Consider the following 20,415-nt stretch of genomic DNA (forward strand, 5'->3'; position numbering starts at 1 on the left):
CGCAAATAGGGCCAACAGGTTCCAGCTGATTCTTGCGTGTATAGATATTAGAGCTAATTCATACCTTATACAAGCTGTTGATATACCCAGTGCTTTAAGTGGGCCGGGGCCTGCCGGGGCCAGGCCCCGGCAGTCTCCAGAAAGTGGGGCTGAGCCGGGGCCCAGCCGGGGCCCCCCGTCTCACACAACATTGGCGGGATGCATTATCCTGCCGCGGCCGCAGCCGCGACGGGAGATGCGCCCGTCAGTATGTCGGCCAAGCTGACAGAAGTGCCAGCCAGCCACAGCGATGCTGAGGCTGGCGGCACTTCTGTCAGTTAGTGTAACTCCCCCTGATGACCCCTCATCAGGGTCATCAGAGGAAGTTACTGTCCCTTTGTTTTCCCTCCCCAGATCACGGAGCCCGCGGTCACTGACCCCCGCGGGCTCCGTGATCTAATATGCAGATTAAATCACGGAGCCCGCGGGTTCGCAGAGGGTGAAAGACACCTCGGGCTCAGTGATCTATCTGCTCATAGCAGATAGATCAGAGCCCGAGGTGCCTTTCTCCATCGGCAAAGCTTTATAAAAGATGCCTTGACCTGTGTACGTTTCAAGCCATCTTTTATAAAGGTAGATATATTTCTATGTTTATAAAAGACGGCTTGAAACGTGCACAATTCAAGGCATCTTTTATAAAGCTTTGTCGACGGACAAAGCCACCTTGCGGTTTGTTTTGTCCGTCATCAACGCTTTATAAAAGATGCCTTGAATTGTTTACGTGTCAAGCCATCTTTTAGAAACATAGAAACATTTTACAAATATCTATGTTTATAAAAGGTGGCTTGAAAAGTACACAAACCATAGTAAGGTAAGCACACAAGTGTGCATAACTTACTATGGTTTGTGCACTTTTCAAGCCACCTTTTATAAACATAGAAATATGTAACATTGCTATGTTTATAAAATATGGCTTGAAAAGTACACACACCATAGTAGTACGCATACAAACATATAAATGCTCACATACATTTATATATTTGTTTGCGCACCTTACTATGATTTGTGCACTTTTAGGCCACGCCCACAATGAAAGCCACACCCCCAAACGAGGGCCCCCCCTCAATTTCTTACCCCACTTAAAGCACTGCATATACCTCTTGGTAAGCCTAATGCTTTTGACCAAAAGGTAATCTCTAGCGTTGCCGAGTGAGTGTGAGAACAACCCAGTGCGTTTTCCGCTACATAAGTTAAAATTGGAGGCACTTTCTGTTCGTAAAAGTTTCGTAATGGTGTTAATGAAAACATTCCGAATCTTTCATGCAAGAGTAGTGCCTGACAGGCCAATTGACGGCATTTCCTCTTAGATTCAATGGTCCATGGGCCATCATAAATGCTGGCGTTTAACAGCATGCCTAAGTATTTTACACTGTTAGAAACGCGTAAAGAGTCTTGGCCTAACTTCCAAACAAACTTTGAATCTGTTGAGTGTTGTGTCGCACTTAGGTTTTTGAGCAACAAGATTTCACATTTAGTTGCGTTGATTTTCAATTTATTCAAGGTCACGTATTTTTGCACTGCCTCAAGCTTTCTTTGAAGACCGATAGGAGTCACAACTAGTATGACTAAATCATCCGCGTAAAGCAACCAGCTAACGGAACTTTGGTGGGAATGCTCAAACGGCATTTATTGCGTCACCAATATCTGAAATGAAGAGACTGAAAATTTGCCGCCGCCAAAGGGCACCCTTGTTTCACCCCCTTGTGATTCTTGATCGGTGCAGATAAGTTGCCCCATTGGTCTAAGCAGATTCTGATTGTAGTTTCCGTGTGTAGCTCTTTGATTGCCTCTAACAAACCAGCTGGGCAACCCCAAGAGCCCAGCTTTTGCCAGAGTATCTCACGGTCTATCATGTCAAAAGCATAATAAAAATCGACGAAAGCAAGATATACTTTTGTATTAGTACGTAAGGCTTCCATCTTCAACAAATTCAGGATTAATAAGTTTAAAGAGCATCCAACATTTTTCACAAATCCAGCTTGTCTTTCGTCTACTCGATTTGCTGTTTGGGACCATTTGACCAGCTTTTTTTGAAGCACGGTTGCATACATTTTTCCCAAGACATCCAGCAGTGCCACTTGGCGATAATGTTTAGGGCAAGCCCTATTGCCTTTCTTAAAAATTGGTAAAATCATGGTGGTATTGCATGCGCTGGGTATCTGGCGTTGTAAATTTATTCTCTCAAATAATTCGAGACACAAATCAGCCCAAAGGTCTGGGAACTGTTTAATGGTAAAATTTGTCAAACCGTCTGGTCCAGGAGCCTTAGAGCTTTTTGCTTTTATTATATTGTCTATGATTTCGTCTTTCGAGAACGTTAAGTCACACGATGTATCATTAAGGACAGATGGTACTAAAATGTCATTATTTTTACTACATAAAGGCTCGAAATGAGTCGACCACTCAGACTCAGTCACCAGACAGGCTTGCAATGCGGTCTGAGATGTTTCGATGTTGTTAATGATGCGCCAGAACTACTCCCCACTGTTCTTATTTTTTAAGGTTTTCATCATTGCCTCAGCGTCTTGTTGTTGTAGGTGATGTTTATGACCCTTTAGCCAGTTTCTATAGCTTTGTTTCGATGCCCGATTTCTTGGAATTCTTTCACACACTGGCAACTGATTATTCCTGCGAATCTCTGCTCGCATCAATCTCTTTCGCTGCAAAACCTTGAGGTCAAAGCAATGGGTCTTTCTGAAGGACAGATGTTTGAGTCCTATATTTTTTGATTTAAACTGAGATAGTAGTGATGCGTATTCAACCTCCGGACATTCCGTCCTAAATTGATTACATAAATGAGCAACCTCAGTTTCATTCAGCCTCAATCTTAATCGGTTGGCATCAACGTGAACCTTCGTTGTCCATTTAGGCCCTGGAACAGATTCAATCTTTAAGAATTCCATTTGTAACATTTCATGGTCACTGTTACTCCTGGGCAGACTTTCAAAGATTTCACGCGTGACTGAAGTGCATCAGATGTAAAGATATAGTCAATAGTGGATGATTGATCACCGCGCTGCCAAGTTGAGCCTGGAGGTATGTCGCCTTGTGTGCAGCCATTTAACATCGATAATCCTCGTACATTTAATTCCTCCAGCCATTCCTTTGCTAGTAGGGCTTTATCTGATTTTAGAGGCTTAAAATAGTCAATATTTAAGTCTCTGCATACTAATATGCCGGCCCTTTGTGTAGATTCTAACAGGCTGTCAATAATTGTCGAGACTTGATCGATGAATGAATAAGTAACTGCTCTGCAATGATTCCAGTACAGGTTTCTCACCTGTATAACGTCCACAACGTTCTTTGAGAGATTGGTCTTACCTATCTCTGATACTTGAATATACGGTGAATAGTTAGTGGATTATATTAAGCGGTAGCCTGAGGATCGCTTAATCATGGTTAAGAGGCCAGCCATTGGACGCCCCTTCTCAGCCTTGCATGCAGGATTAAGGGCGGATTCCAACTCTGAAGAGACTGTTAGTTCGCTCATCCAGGTTTTTTGTAGGCAAGCGAGATGAATATCCTGTAGCCAATTGTTATTTAGTAAATGAAAGAAACCTTGCATGTTCCATGATACAAATGTACAGACTTGAGCTACTGCGTTCGTCTGACGTTTACTTCTAGGTTTATCGTTCAGTGATTTAGCGAGCCAATTCCAGTCACCTTTTTGTTCTTTAAGAACAGGACTGCTTGACAATACAATCTCAGTATTGTCAACGGATCTATGACCGTTTATGGTGATACTGATTTTGTCCATTGGAGTGGATCTTGCGTCTGATTGCGTCTCGACAAAAGAAACCTTGTGGGGTCCAGGCGTTAATGGTCCATTTTGTTGTGAGAGATCGGTTAACGGAGTGTGGACAGCGGATGGTCGATCGACCAGGGAATTTAGCTGGTTCTTCAAAGGTGTAACAGATTGCATGCCATGAGTTGTTTGAACTGGCATAGTAACTGACGTCTTCTCGTTAATTATTTTGATCACAGCGTCCGTTATTTTGTAGATATCAAAACCCAGTGACAATAAGTCATCTCCTGCTTCAAGAATGGTACCTGCAATTATGTTAGATTCAACGTGCAGTACAACCTTGTTGTTGCGATTTTCGTCGGGGAACTCAATTTATATGTCCCAAGAGCCCAGAGCACGTAGTCTTGGGATGTGATGTAATAATCTTATTACGTTGGCACGGTTCAAAATCAACTTATCGCGTGACTCTAGTCTCTCCAACATAGGTTTGTCCACCAAAGTGTAGTCCAAGTGTCGATCCGCATCAAGCCCTTTACATGCTTTCTGTAGCTTACCAGCTGTTTTCATCGATTGGTTTTCCAAGTTCTGTGCAATTAATGATGTTGTTGACGAGGTTAGAACACTTAGAGTCCCTCATCAGTTCCAAATTGGCGGTATCCAAAGGCAATCTACTGGGCTTCAAGTTGCCAGGATGATTCCTTTGCAAGCTAGCTGCTATCCGCTCTCTTTGTTCCTGTAGAGTAATAAATGCAGGGCTCGCAGGTGCAAGATCTCTTGTTGGCAGTACAGCGGGTTTCGGGATTATTAAACAAGTGCTACCGCTGTTAAGAACTGCAGACCTGATTTGTGGGTCTCCTATGCAATGGGGCGGATTCATCTTGGAGCACACGCTAGCGCCGTCTCGACTGGTTATTGATAAGACCTCTCTCTGAGCCTTAGGCAAAACGATCACTCTTGTGTCATCAGGTCCTGCCGGTTGTAGAGCGGGTATTGCTCTTTCACCACAGTAAGAGTCTTCATACACAGACAGTTCCAAAAGATCGTCTTGGGAAGCCTGTGTGGCGTCATCAATATGAATCACTACATCTTTGTGTGGAACATCAGGTGGAGTAACTAACGTGTTGTTAATTACGTTAGTTGGTACATGAGGTTGTGAAAGCATGTTGTTTGCTTTCTCTACAATTTGTATCACGTTGATATTTCTCAGGAATTTTCGTGCACCTTGTAGTTGTGTCTTCCGCCCGAGAAGACTTTTTGCCTTCTTTGTTTGCGGCAGCTGTTGTTTCTTCTGATTCATGATTTTATGTGGGGTGCAATCTGCACGGCTAAATATAGGAAAGATACCTACTGACTTGACTAGGTCAACAGCAACAACTTTAGTGCCACTAATCGAATCGGGAACTGGTATTCGAAGTGCAGAGCTGCCCGCAACCTGATCATTGAGCCGTGCCATATTGGCAGAGCTTCTTGATTGATGAAAAGCAGTATTAAATGAAATTTCTGCAGTGTTTTCCAATATGTTATTATCAGAGAGGCTTGATCACATTTGGATGGAGATGATGAATGGTCATCAGTCGAGGAGCCCATTTCTACACTCCTCTCAGGCTCAGAGGGCCTTGGAATCGCAATTATTAAGGCCTCCGGGCTGCTAACCTTAAGTCCTGTTTTTTCCTCCGGGAGAACTAACAATTGTTTTAAGACATCAGCCTCCGAGCCCGATGCAGGAATTAGCGGCTGAGGCTGTACCTTTGGGAACGGAGGTGGATCAATTGGTGTACTACACAAGACCTTTAAGTGATTAGATTGAACATTCACTGCTGCGTCTGTGTGATTGTTTCGGAAGAGGGCCAGTGCCTCTTTTGCCACTTCTGCGAATAGTTTTTTTTATCAATGGTGTCATTGCGTTTTTGTGGTCGTTTGCCAAAGAAAGGGCTGCCAGCAGTTTTTGAGTTACCTCGTCCTGTTTATTATTGTGCAAACTGTGAAACTCCTCTAAGTGCAGCAATTTTGAGTTCATTAAGGCTACTAAGGTTGTTAAGTCTTTTAGTGGTCTCATTGATAGCCTCATAAAGTTTGGTGAAAGGCACCAAAGAAATAGCCATTGAAGAAATTAAAGTCGCTTGCAATTAATTCATAGGCACATGCACACATGAGGCCACTCGGTCTCCCGTGACTGTCCATGGCACTTCAATTGGGCGTGTAATACGGCCAGTAACAATATTGGCCCTCCTGACTTTAGGGAATAGTCGATCAACAAAAGAAGAGTCTAAGGTTGAAGACTCCTCTGTAGTAAACTCTGCCCTAGGCTGATGAGGCGATTTTTTTGATCAACAAAGGCCCAGTTGATGGTTGGAGCTGGAATTAGTGAAGAGCCTTTTCTGAGATTCCAGCAAATTTGCAGGTAACACTTGGGTTGATTCTCCTGTGGACAAAGTGTCTGCCGTTCTAGCACGTTTGTAATTTACAGCCCCCCAGATGTCTTCATTAGCGTCATTGAGTTTATTGCAGTTTCTCTTCAGGGACATTTTTGCATTAGAATCATTTTCAAGGATCGGGTCCTGAGGTGGTTTTAGTGAGCGAGCTTTATTTATAACAAGAAGGTTTTGTAAGACATTAGTTACAACTTCTAATGAGTTTCTCCTGTCAGGATAAGCCCCTCCTGGCATAGCGTCCTCCTGAAAAAATCCACTGCGTGGCGCAGCTGAACCCCCATTAGCTGATATAGGAGGTGTAAGTGCAGTAGTAATAGAGGCTGTACAAAGGGCCGACGGTGGCCCTATATCGAACACCTCGTCTTGAAGTTGCGGCTCAGTGAGGTTTTCAAACATAGATATAGCTTCAGCTGATGCCAATAAGACTTTCTTGTTTGCAGTACACACTTCTTGTTGGCAAGAAATTGTATCAACACCTATTGTCATACTGCTATCTGATCTACTGGGGTCGGACTGATTGAGTGGCGCCTTGTGTTGAGAAGAGTTAGCCTCGAAGACAACAGGGCCTGGTCTCGGCTGCGCGTGTCCCAGGTCGATCTCGTAGACCCCAGCCCCTCCACAACAGCGACCGCAACCGCCGAACCCACAATGAGCCCCGCGGCCACGGCAAAAGGAGCAGAGGAGGAGGAAGACGACGCAGCCGCCCGCCATGCCAAGTCGCGCAGAGGCCGCACGCCGACACCCGGGCCCCAATGCCGCAGGGCGAATGCACAACAGCAGCGTGACCCGCCATGGAAAGTAGCCCCTCCAGAACCACTGAGGCCGCCGAGGTAAGCCTGTCAGCAGGGTGGTCCGAGGGGGGAGCTACTTGGGCTGCAAAGTGCCAGCCTGTGGAGGGTTGACTACCAACATATCCTTATTCAGGGTGGCATTTGGGGGAATACCACTTGGGTCATGTAAGTCTTTTAAGTCATTTAAGTCTTTCGCAATATTTACAGCAAAAACTGCTATCTCCGAATCACCCTGTTCATCAGGCTTATGTAAGTCCTCGATGACAGAAGCACACGAGAAGTAACAACTTACTTGATGCTGTCTGGAGCGCTTTATTACCCGTTCTTCAAGTCTGACAGAGCGTTTTGTTACAGCTCTAGTCCGTGGTAATGTCATTACCACCAGCACCGGCTCAGCTGGCTCAGTGGACATCCTGAGAGATGTAAAGGTGTAGCGATTTCTTCACTGACCCCACACACCACTCGCCACAGCCAAACAGTGTCAGCTCGCCCTTTCTCCTCAGGGCTTACGCCACAAGGGCACGGGAGGTGGCCTTTTATGGTCAGCTGACCCACAAGAGATCTTAAAGGCACACGCACCTCCAAGTACTTCCAAGTACCTCCAGCAGGAAACAAGGAGTGTAGGAAGGCAGGTTAAAGCCGTCTCCACTCGCCACAGCCAAACAGTGTCAGCTCGCCCTTTCTCCTCAGGGCTTACGCCACAAGGGCACGGGAGGTGGCCTTTTATGGTCAGCTGACCCACAAGAGATCTTAAAGGCACACGCACCTCCAGGTACTTCCAAGTACCTCCAGCAGGAAACAAGGAGTGTAGGAAGGCAGGTTAAAGCCGTCTCCACTCGCCACAGCCAAACAGTGTCAGCTCGCCCTTTCTCCTCAGGGCTTACGCCACAAGGGCACGGGAGGTGGCCTTTTATGGTCAGCTGACCCACAAGAGATCTTAAAGGCACACGCACCTCCAGGTACTTCCAAGTACCTCCAGCAGGAAGCAAGGAGTGTAGGAAGGCAGGTTAAAGCCGTCTCCACTCGCCACAGCCAAACAGTGTCAGCTCGCCTTTCTCCTCAGGGCTTACGCCACAAGGGCACTGGAGGTGGCCTTTTATGGTCAGCTGACCCACAAGAGATCTTAAAGGCACACGCACCTCCAGGTACTTCCAAGTACCTCCAGCAGGAAACAAGGAGTGTAGGAAGGCAGGTTAAAGCCGTCTCCACTCGCCACAGCCAAACAGTGTCAGCTCGCCCTTTCTCCTCAGGGCTTACCTGTATCATATTATATGTATCATTCAAGTGTTTTGAATACATATTGAATACACTGGATCACAATGAATGTTTTGAATATTGATGCACAATAGATTGTGATAGGAAAAGGGCCTTCACACAGGTATACCACTATCCAGTCTAGCTGTGTACTAAGCCAGTTCCTTTCTTAGGGGCATAGAGCAGTGGACACCAGCACACGCTGATATCTCCCTCCAGGGATTACAGACCAGTGAAGAACTATCCTCGTCAAGCCCTGTGTTTGATGAAAACTGTCCTTGTAGTGGGAAGCCATGGAATGGGACATGAAAGTTGCAAAGCATTCACAGGGAACACAAAATGCAGCACAGGGGGTGCTGGTGGTGTGACACCTCAACGGATGTCCTTGTAGTGGGAAGTGTTAGGATGGATTTCTGAACTCAGACCTGGTGGGCAGAGGTTCAGAAGGCCAGCCTAATTTCCTGGAACAGGTTAACCTCTGGACAAGCCAGACCAATCAAGGTAGCTATGGCAGGCGGTCAAGACGTCTCAGTAGGGGTGAGGGTGACTGAAAGACTTCAATGAGCACACAGAGCAACGACACTTACAAATTACTCCCAGACAGGTGTCATATCAAAAATATAAACACATTTATTACAAGGCCTTTGTAACTCATACCATAGCAAAAGAATGTGAGGGTGCCGTGGACACAGAGCTAGCAGTATACCAAGTTTCGAGGGCCTCTTTGAAACGGCGGCAGTGACAGAGCAAAGCAACTGGGTAAGCTGGTCAGTCCACTGGTTGGCCCAGGGACACTTCCGAGAAAGCTTACTTGCAGGTTTTGATGAAGGTGCCGAGAATATGTGGTCCCACTATTCCAATGGGTCGAAGCGTCTTCGCAGATCTTCTAGGACAACCAGATGCAGAGGAGTCCCACCGGACGACAGCGGGCTCAGGGTGCCAAACCTTCCAGAGGGTCACCAGCGGTTCCTCGACTCAGCTTTGTAATTTCAGGATACTTGGATCCTATCCTTCATTCAGTGAGAACTCCAGAGATCGAGATGGTATGCATGTTTTTTGCCTCCTCTTATCCAAAGTTCCCTTTGCGCCAAAACCGAGAGGACTCAATGGGAGACCTGCTCACAAACACACACTCCACACGTGAACCAATCACGGACCACAGTGGTCCCAGTCATTCACAGCACTCCAGACTCTCTGGTACCCGGGATGTGTATTGGGGACAGACACCCCAGCCCACATCCTGTATGCACACACACAAGGCATGCAGAGGTCTGCAAAAGCTTGGCGTTTCGCGGGAAACTGCATGTCCAAATAAGGACTAACCCGGATCGACTCGAACTGGGGAAGGCAGAGGGACAAGTAGGCCAAAGGACAGGACCAAGAACCTCGTGGCATGGGCATTTTGGAGCCAGGCCACCTATTCGTGCCAAGCGCGGTTAATGCGGTTAACATGGCAAAGTAAAAACTGGTATGCCAAATCTGATGAAAGTCAACCCCAATGTCAGTCCGAAGAGTCATGCTGTGGTCGCCCACACACACACACACTCCCCGTAAAGTAGGCCGATGCATCACAGACACATGCAGATGCCTGGTGCAAGGCAATATCGTACATGACACATACCACACAAAGTATGAAATTCCACAAGGCACACAGCGTGCCTGTGCAAAATAGTATGCATGTCAGACAGCACTGTTCCTGGCCAACATGAGTGACACCGACATATGCCTGCATTAACCACCCATGTATCAAATGACGTGCCCTTCCAAACACAAATGCCTATTACTCCCAAATGTGTGGATGAGCAATTGTCCCAATGTATGTATGATGCCTATCAAAACATCACTCATGCCGTCCCTCTCTTCCACCCCCACTGGCACTGACCATGACTGTGATGGGCAGGACGCAACCCCTGCACAGGCCACACCCTGGAAGAGGTCCCAGGAGGACAGCAACTGGCCATCAACCTCGAGGGGACAAGCCAGGGGGTGCCGTGTAGCAGCATCCAAGCCACTGCAGGTATCCATTGCACCTGTGCCACCAAGGCCCGTGGAGGGCACAGCACCACCACCACCTCCACCCACTGGTCAGCCTGAAGACACATGTGAGACACCACATTCGGAGGAGTCGAGTTTGGCTGGGGAGGTGGCAGCCACGGCACCCCTGACTGTGGATGACACACAGGAGGACATTTGGGGCACCCTGGAGGATGATCTAATGGATGTGGTCCATACCCCAACTCAACTTGCATCCCCCCCAAGTATCATTGTTCGATACCGGGAACGCCACCACCCCAGAGCAGTCCGGCCATGACCACACAGAGGTACACTTCAGTCCAGTTTCCAGTGTTGGGGAGGCTGAGCAGGCTGGGCATGACAGCCAGGGGCCCAATACATTCACAGGTGCACCCGAAGGGCCGCAGCGGCCTGACCTGCTAACTGCACTCGTGCGTGAGTTCGTACAGGACAACAGGCAGGCCAGAGAGGAGTGGCATACGGAGTTAGCTGCACTAGGCCGGTCCATTACTGACAACACTGCCTCCATGGTGAGATCTTTCTCTGACAACATCAGCCGCCTCTGCGAGGAGGTCTCGGCCCTCCGGCAGATGTTAGTGCGCATTGCGGATGCAATGGAGACAGGGCATCCCACCACACAACCTCAGCTGGCGGCCACACTGTCGTCCTGCAGTTCCACACAAATTAGCCCGCTCCTCAGGTCGGCCCGTACACAGCGCTGACAATACATGGCGCCCCCTGGGTCAGGGAATGCCGGGTAATTGTTATGGCAGCCTCATGTAGGCTTCGGGGACTCAATGGGACTTGTGTGGGGTAGTTGTGGGGGGAGGGGGAGGAGGGGAGGTTGTGTGGGGGAGTTGTGGGGGAGGGGGTGAGGGTGTGTGGGGGAGTTGTGGGGGAGTGGGAGAGGGGTGAGGGTGTGTGGGGGAGTTGTGGGGGGAGGGGGTGGTGGGTGAGGGTGTGTGGGGGAGGTGTGGGGGGTTGAGGGGTGAGGGTGGTTGATGGTTTTGTCACTTCCATTCCTGTGGCAGCTCTAAGGTAACTCTTTGATAATTTGGCTGCGCTTTGTCCAGGAAAGTATATATTTGTGTGCTCCCAGGCCCCGGACCGGCTTTCCTCGTTGCCCGCTCCCTCCCGCACCCGCTTCCTGGTTCCACCTCCCTCCCGCCTCCCGGTCCGCAACCACCCCCTGATTGGTGCTTTTGTCCGCCTTGCGAGGTCTAGCGACCCTTGTCTTCCCACGAGCCCCACTTCCATTCCTGTGGCAGCTGTAAGGTAACTCTTTGGTAATTTGGCTGCGCTTTGTCCAGGAAAGTATATATTTGTGTGCCCCAGGCCCCAGACCCGCTTTCCTCGTTGCCCGCTCCCTCCCCGCACCCGCTTCCTGGTTCCACCTCCCTCCTGCCTCCGAGTCCGCCCCCACCCCCTGATTGGTGCTTTTGTCCGCCTTGCGAGGTCTAGCGACCCGCGTCTTCCCACAAGCCCCACTTCCATTCCTGTGGCATCTCTAAGGTAACTCTTTGGTAATTTGGCCGCACTTTGTCCAGGAAAGTATATATTTGTGTGCCCCCAGGCCCCGGACCCGCTTTCCTCATTGCCCGCTCCCCCCCCGCACCCGCTTCCTGGTTCCACCTCCCTCCCACCTCCCGGTCCGCTCCCACCCCCTGATTGGTGCTTGTGTCAGCCTTGCGAAGTCTAGCGACCCGAGTCTTCCCACCAGCCCCACTTCCATTCCTGTGGCAGCTCTTAGGTAACTCTTTGGTAAATTGGCTGCGCTTTGTCCAGGAAAGTATATATTTGTGTGCCCCTAGGCCCCGGACCCGCTTTCCTGTTTGCCTGCTCCCTCCCCGCACCCGCTTCCTGGTTCCACCTCTCTCTCGCCTCCCGGTCCGCCCCCATCTTGCCCGTTCTCCCACCTGCATCCCTTCCTGCTTCCTTGGCCCGCTCTCCTCCCTCCTCGCCCACCGTGCCGTGATTGGCATTGACAAGAGGACTCCCATTCATTACCAGTCCCCCTTGGGCAGCCCTCTGCCCGGCAGCCCGTCGGCTAAGGACCCAAGGCAAAGGACGGCTTTTTTCAGTGACGGCTCCAGGGTGTATCAGCAGGAGAAGCAAGAAGCCAACAATAAGTAAGTGTGGCAAGGGCGGGGACTGAAGCAATTATTTCACGCCATACCACCCTACCGCTCACCTACCGAAAGCTAAACCTCTGTAATCTCTTCCATCTGTAGTTAATGTGCATATTGAAGTGTCCCTAATAACGTTCCCTGGTTCAACTGACTAGAATCACTAATAGCCTCTCTGTGAAAAGTTGATTTTAGAAGTGCGCCCAATAGCCTCTCTGTGAAAAGTTGAATTTAGAAGTGTACCCAACTTCCTCTCTATGAAAAGTTGAATTTAGAAGTGTTGCCCAATAACCTCTCTGTGAAAAGCTGAATTTATAAGTGCGCCCAATAGCCACTATTGGAAAATTGATTTTAGAAGTGTGCCTAATTTCCTCTCTGTGAAAAGTTGAATTTAGAAGTGGGCCCAATAGCCTCTCTGTGAAAAGTTGAATTTAGAAGTGCACCCAATAGCCTCTCTGTGAAAGCTGAATTTAGAAGTGCGCCCAATAGCCTCTATGTAAAAAGTTGATTTTAGAAGTGTGCCTAATTTCCTCTCTGTGAAAAGTTGAATTTAGAAGTGCACCCAATAGCCTCTCTGTGAAAGCTAAATTTAGAAGTGCGCCCAATAGCCTCTCTGTGAAAAGTTGAATTTAGAAGTGCACCCAATAGCCTCTCTGTGAAAGCTGAATTTAGAAGTGCGCCCAATAACCTCTCTATGAAAAGTTGAATTTAGAAGTGTACCCAACTTCCTCTCTATGAAAAGTTGAATTTAGAAGTGTGCCCAATAACCTCTCTATGTAAAGTTGATTTTAGAAGTGTGCCTAATTTCCTCTCTATGTCCCAGTTCAATTCAAAAGTGTACCTAATAGCGTGCCCTACTTGAATTTAGAACTGTACCCAGGCTCCACTCTAAGTAAAGTTGAATTTAGAAGTGTGCCCAATAGCCTCTCTGTGAAAGTTGAATCTAGGAGTGTGCCCAATAGCCTCTCTGTGAAAGTTGAATTTAGAAGTGTGCCCAATATCCGCTCTGTGAAAAGTTGAATTTAGAAGTGCGCCCAATAGCCTCTCTGTGAAAGTCGAATTTAGAAGTGTGCCCAATGTCCTCCCTGTGAAAGTTGAATTTAGAAGTTGTTATGCTTGATCTAAAACAAGGCGCTGGTGCGCAGTGTATTCAGGGAGCACTCAGAGCCATAATGGATATTTACTTCATGCCGCAATGAAAAGCTGTACTCATTTTGCTGAGAGCTGGATTTGCTATGCTGAAGAAAACATGCTTTCCAAACCTGGTATGCAGTCAAGGACATTCTGCTGGGAAAGCTGGCTTTGTTATGTCTTGTTATGAGTTATGGCACTGTTTTCTGTGGTGCCTGTTTTTAGAGGAGGGAAGCACTTTGCTCCTTGAGGTTACTGTCGGTTGACCCAGCTGGCAACCGACGGCTGCCCATCAATGCGCAAGTGCGTTGCCAGAAGGTTTGAGAAATTACCACCACTTTTTGAGGAGTGCATAAATGCGGAACCCCTTAACGATCAGACGGTTCCTCAGTCGGAGGGGGGATGCTTCCGTCCGGCACACCTGTGGGCTGTTGTGCTCTCGGCCTGGCTGTTATCGGGGTCTTCCAGCCGCTTCTGGCGAGATGAGGGATTCAGTTACACCCACAGTGATGTATTTTCTTTTGAATTCTCTGTTTCTTCTGTGATTTATTTCTGTGTTATCACTTGTTGCTTCCAAGCTTTGAATAAATAGCCATATAAGTGCTCATTATTATCTAAGAGTGTGTGTGGTTGTAAGTCATTGCGTCTACCTGCGTTTAAAGTATTGGCTCCATAATTGCACTGGTGATTAATGACTGTCTGTGCACTCGGCAAGCAATACATTTTGGCGTCACGAACAGGATATTTGTGATGAATTGTTCCAAATATTAAAGAATCTGTTTGAACGCAGATAGGCTTTGTTTACGTTGCAAGTGAAAGTAATTTGGCAGTGAGTGTTGAACTGTGTTAAGCTGTTTTTTTTTCTTTGTTGGTGTGTGCGTGCCTGCGCGAATGACTGCAGTGTGGAAAGAAAAAAAAAATAGATATAAAGTGGTTTTGTACAGTTTTGCAATGATGAATAGTTTGTTCAGGAAAAAGAGCGTTCCCGCTGGCGGTGAATGTTCTGATGTTATCATTCCAGGGTGGCCTAAGAGCCCATATGATAAATTGGCCCAGGTGTGGGCATGCAGCGCGGGGCTAAGTGAAACATGGATCAGGGATTGGGAGATGCTGATCCGTCTGATGTAATGTTGTGCTTACAACAAGTTTCAGTGGAACGAGGCAGGGAATGCGCTGCGCCGGGTAGGCGGGGTTGGGTCCTCCTGCATGCCTATAGGAAAATACATCAAGGGAATTTGGAAATGAAAAATGAGATTTTGCGATTGGAAAGAGAGCTGGCTGCAGAAAGGCAGACTGCATTAATGCAGCAGATTCAAATGAAACTTTTTAAAGATAAGGCTGACACATAACAGGCTGTGGCTGAGAGGGCAGCAGTCAGAGTAGCCCGGTATAAGTATAGGAAAAGACACAGAGGGGTCAACCAAAGAAAGGTGGCAGCTGTAATCGCTACCGCCGGTGTCGACTGAGATCCGAATAATTGGGGTGGTGACATTTTTGACTCAACCAGTCCAGAGAGTAGTTCAGCAAATGAGTCAGACCCCAAAATGGAAATTAAGCAGAAGACTGTGGTTGCTAAGCCAGTTAGAAGACGGCGAGCTGGGCCCCACCTGCAGAATCCTGCAGGCAGGGTTGTGGATTTAACCACGCAGGAGGATTAAACCCAGCAGGAGGTTGGGGAAATTATTACCCGTTTGAGGCAAAAATCAGGGGAACCTTTATTGACATGGATGGTGAGGTTGCTAGATGGGGGCGCAGCGGGGTTGTTGGTAGATTCCACGGACTCACCGCGTTTTCTACCCTTGTCAACTGACACCAATCTACAGGAAGTCTTAAGGACAGGGCCGCCCCCTGATGAGAATGGTCACGATTCACAGGTGTCTTTGTTGCACCTAGCAGCCCAAGCATGTAACCGTAAATACCCCATTACCACAGATTGGCCTAGCGAGGAAACAAAGTGGTATACTTTGAAAGAGGCAATTCAAAAGGTGTTACACCATCCACTGGTCACCTTACGCACACAAACACCCGTGCAGTCACCAAGCCCTCCATCTCAGGTTCTGATCTGCCTTCCTCTTCTGACCTCATGTCCTCACTCCCTCAAGCAGCACGGCAGCGGCGCACATGAGGACATCTAACGCACTATGGTCATGTCCACCCATTGCAACGTTGGCAGTTGCCCTGGAGTCTTGGGGACAGTCGACGGAGATGCCGGCTTTTTCGTTTGCTTCGTCACGCCCTCAGGAAGACCCGGCAGCGTTTTGAAAACTTGGTCATGTGACAAGGAAACGTGCTACATCATCAGTCGCGTGATGGGTAATGTGACATTTATAGGCCCCTTTAAAACCGGAGAGGAAACGCTCATTCAATGCTTCACACGGACCCAATCAGGCACTGTTCGGCGTCTTCCTGTCTCCACATCTTGAACCTGGACTACGGACTGTTCTTCTTGGATTCCTCTGTCAAGCCCTTGGATATTGTTTTGCTCTGCTGTTTCAGGACCTTTGAACTGTATTTTTGGACTCCTTTGGATTATCCCCTGGTTACGACGAACTTGGCTGGCTTTCGACCTTGGAACTCATAACGGACTGTTTTCGGATTTCCTCTTCTGTTACCTGCTGGAGTACCCGTTCCATACAGGTCTTGCAGTGCCTATTTCTACAACAATCTACGCCTATCCACTGCTGCTTGCTACACTATGCAGCCCCACGGAACACATCCATTCTCATTTTTGTTCTTCATTCCCCAGACCCTTGGTAAGCCCCTTGATATTTGTTACCTCGTTATTCAGTCTATTGTTTGCCATTGTACTGACCCATTGCTTGCTTTACAGCGGTCGAGGGGTCACCGGTGTTCCTGGTTCCTGGCGTTCTTCGGCACTCAAAAAACCTGTGGCCTCAAGGATTGCTCAGAAAGTTATTTATATCTTTCTGAGCGGAACTTGTGGACAGAGGCCCCGTAATCTTCACGACCATCAAGTCATAACAAAAGGTCAGAGAGCATGCTATGAAAGAGGCAATTCATGTAGATGCTCCAGGACACATGGGAGCCGTGCCGCTCTCAGTTTCAACTAGAAACATGGTGATCAGAACTGCACCACCCGCATACAAAAGTGTCATTATGACTTTATCGTAGGTATGACGGGCAAACCCACTGATGAGGTAGTGGATGCCATTTGGCGACTGGCAGATTTAGGGGAGTGGGACAAGAGTGATGTCAAGCCACGGGAGAGAGAGGGGCATAGTGAGAGAAGAACTGAAGGCAGGAGGCAAGATAGTAGAGACTCCCGAGTGTCCAGAAAGGACATGTTTTTGGCTTTGTTAAAAGACGGTGTGCCACGAGAAGAAATTGATGGCATTGAAACCCGAGTAATGTGTGAATTATACAAAAAGAGAGGGCTTGCAGCCAAAGAGCGTTATAAACAGGTTAAGAAACAGGTAGTGACCAAGCCACAGGGGGACACCTCACCTTCCACTCCTCCTGAGGAAGAACAAGAAGAAGGGTCTATGGGGACACCTTCCCCGTACCAGCCAACATACGCTGATTTGAGGAAGGTGGTGAGGGCAATGCTAGAGGCAGAGTCAGGTCACACTCATTCAAAATTTGACTAGGGTTACGGCCAAGCTCCGGCAGCGTCTGCCCGCATAAAAGTTGATAGGCGACCCCATGTTAATGTTAAGATTTTTGGGGGGCCAGGAAATACGCAAGGGGTGCGAGCATTGATAGACACCGGGGCGGAGGCCTCTCTGATTCATGGCAATCCAGCACGATTCAAAGGCAGACAATTTACTGTTACATGTCTCGGGGGAAAGGAGACCCCCGCAGTTCAAACGAAAGTGGAGATGAAAATAGGCAATTTGAATAGGCAGAAATACCAAGTGTTAATTGTCCCGATACCTGAGTACATAATTGGCTTTGGCATTCTGGAAGGGTTGACTTTGGGACTTGGAGGTAAAACGTACCAGTTTGGGATGAGTGCATTGACCTGCACACCCATTACTGTAGGCAAATTGAAGATGCCCCCATTGCAAGTGCCGGTGGCAACCAAGCGGGTAGCAATGAAGCAATACCGCATTCCTGGGGGGCACAAGGACATTTCAGACACCATCAAAGGGTATGTGGAGGCGGGTGTGTTACACCCTATCACCACCGCATGGAACAATCCTCGCTGGCCTATTAAAAAGGGGGATGGGTCTTGGAGGATGACGGTGGACACTCCTCCCTTAGTGCCCACGGTCCCAGATGCCATTGCCTTGATTGAGAATGTCCAAAAGTTTGAGGGGACTTGGTATGCAGTGGTAGATTTGGCCAATGCATTTTTCTCTGTGCCAATTGCTGAAGTGTGCCAAGAGCAGTTTGCATTTTCGTGGAGCGGGCGTCAGTACACCTTTACAAGGTTACCTAAGGGGTACATACATAGCCCGACTATCTGTCACCGGCTGGTGGCAGAGCACTTAGACAAGATACTGTGTAAACCTGACATACAAATCTCTCACTACATTGATGATATTTTGATTCAGGGCAAGGATGAGCACAGTGTGCAAAACCAGTTAGAAGTCATTATGGAAGGATTGAAGAAGGAAGGGTGGGAGATTAACCCGAATAAAATTCAAGGCCCAGCTGAAACAGTGATATTCCTAGGGATTCAGTGGCATAATGGGCATCGAGAAATGGTGCGAAAGCCCGACAAAAAATACTTGATTTCACCACTCCAATGAACAAAAAGCAAGCACAGCAGTTTATAGGGCTGTTTGGGTTCTGGAGACAGCACATTCCCCATTTAGGGCAGATACTGGCCCCCCTCTACAAAGTGACACGAAAGAAATATGAGTTTCAGTGGGGGGACGAGCACCAGAAAGCATTTGATTTGGCGAAAGACACCGTGCAGCAGGTGTTTGATTTATGGCCATTGAAGGAAGGCGAAGTGGAATTGAATGTGTCTGTACAAGACAATTATGCTAACTGGAGTGTGTGGCAGAAACAGGAAACGTGTGCCATTGGGGTTCTGGAGTCGTAAGTTACCCAATGCTGGTAACTCATACACTCCGTTTGAGAAGCAGTTGCTGGCATGTTATTGGGCTCTTGTTGATACCGAGCAAATGACGGTGGGCCATGATGTATTGATGAGGCCAGAAATACCGATTATGCAATGGGTACTGAGCTCTCCTAAAACACATAGAATAGGACATGCTCAAGAAGCCAGCATAATTAAATGGAAATGGTACATTCAAGACAGAGCCAAATCAGGGAAGGGTGGAGTTGCGAAATGACATGAGCAAGTAGCCAACATACTGCCCTCAGATTACATACCACCGGAAGTGCCTGAAAAACGCGAGTCTCCTGTGAAATGGGGAGTACCTTATGGCGATTTGACCGTGGAGCAGACAGAGCATGCCTGGTTCACGGATGGCTCCCCCGATATTTTGGAACTGAGCGGTACTGGAAAGCAGTGTCGTACAATCCCAAGATAAAAAGGATTTTGACAACGTCAGGGAAAGGGAAGAGCAGTCAGTTTGCAGAGCTTTACGCAGTTTACCAGGCATTGAAACTAGAGACCCCTGGTCGATGCATGTGTACACGGATTCATGGTCAGTGGCGAATGGATTGGCGGTGTGGTTGCCAACCTGGCAAAAGAATGGGTGGAAGATTCATTCAAAAGAGTTGTGGAGAAAAGAACTGTGGCAAGATATTGCGGAAATGTTATCACAAAGTGAAGTCACGGTGTATCATGTGGACGCGCATTGTGCTACAGACTCATTAGAACGTTAGTTTAATTCTGTTGCAGATGAACACACCAAGATTTCATCCGTGGATGCGGAGGCTCAGGAAGACGATTTGGAGGGTTTGGCAAAGTGGGCTCACCAGAAATGTGGGCACCTTGGAGAAAAGGCTACTATCAGGTGGGCACAAGCTCGAGGAATCAGTATTTCTTTAGAGGTAGTGAAAACGATCATTTTGCAATGTCCAGTGTGCCAACACCAACTGCATAGACCTATCCCTCAGATTGTTCGGGGTACATTGCGAAGATGAAAACTACCAGGTAAAATTTGACAGATTGATTATATTGGTCCCCTGCCAATCAGTAAAGGTTGTCAGTATGCATGCACTTTTGTGGATACATACTCAGGATACATGATGGCTTTGCCGTGCAAGCGTGCCACACAACTGAACACCATTAGGTTGTTAGATCAGATCATATTGCATTACGGCGTGCCTTTGCAGATTCAAAGTGACAATGGGTCACATTTCAACGGCAAATTGATACAGGAATTTTGTCAGGAAAAGAGCATTGAGTGGCTCTACCATGTGCCTTATTACCCTGCCGCTTCAGGGCTGATTGAACGAATGAATGGGTTGTTGAAAGAACAGCTGCGCAAATCTGGAGGTGGCAATTTGGCAGGCTGGCGTGATCGTGTGTTTGATGCAGTGCAAGTGCTAAACAATAGGCCTGTGAATGAGCATGAAACTCCTTTGATGCGGCTAATGACTCCTGCTTTACAGATTCAACCCAATTCAGTCAGAGAAACCCTATTTTACTGGGAAATTACCCCGGGTTCTTTAGCTGCCTATCGAGCGACTCCAGAGTCAACAGGGGTAGACTTGCATTCCCATGAGGAAATCAGATTAGAACCAAGAGGGATTGTTGTACTTGAAACAGGGATTGGAGTACAAATTCCCCCAGATCATATGGGATGGATTGCCCCTAGATCTGGCCTAGCATTGAAGGGAGTTCAAGTGTTGGGAGGGGTAATTGATGCCGATTACCAAGGCGAGATCAAAGTCATCCTGATAAATAGTGGGGACCAATTGTTACCGATCCACAAGGGCGATCGGATGGCCCAACTGATTATTATCCCCGTTAAGTTGTCCATGATTAAGAAGGGGGC

Source organism: Ambystoma mexicanum, chromosome 13 (genome assembly GCF_040938575.1).
Source record: "Ambystoma mexicanum isolate Mex_15411 chromosome 13, UKY_AmexF1_1, whole genome shotgun sequence".
In the NCBI taxonomy this organism is placed as follows: Eukaryota; Metazoa; Chordata; class Amphibia; order Caudata; family Ambystomatidae; genus Ambystoma; species Ambystoma mexicanum.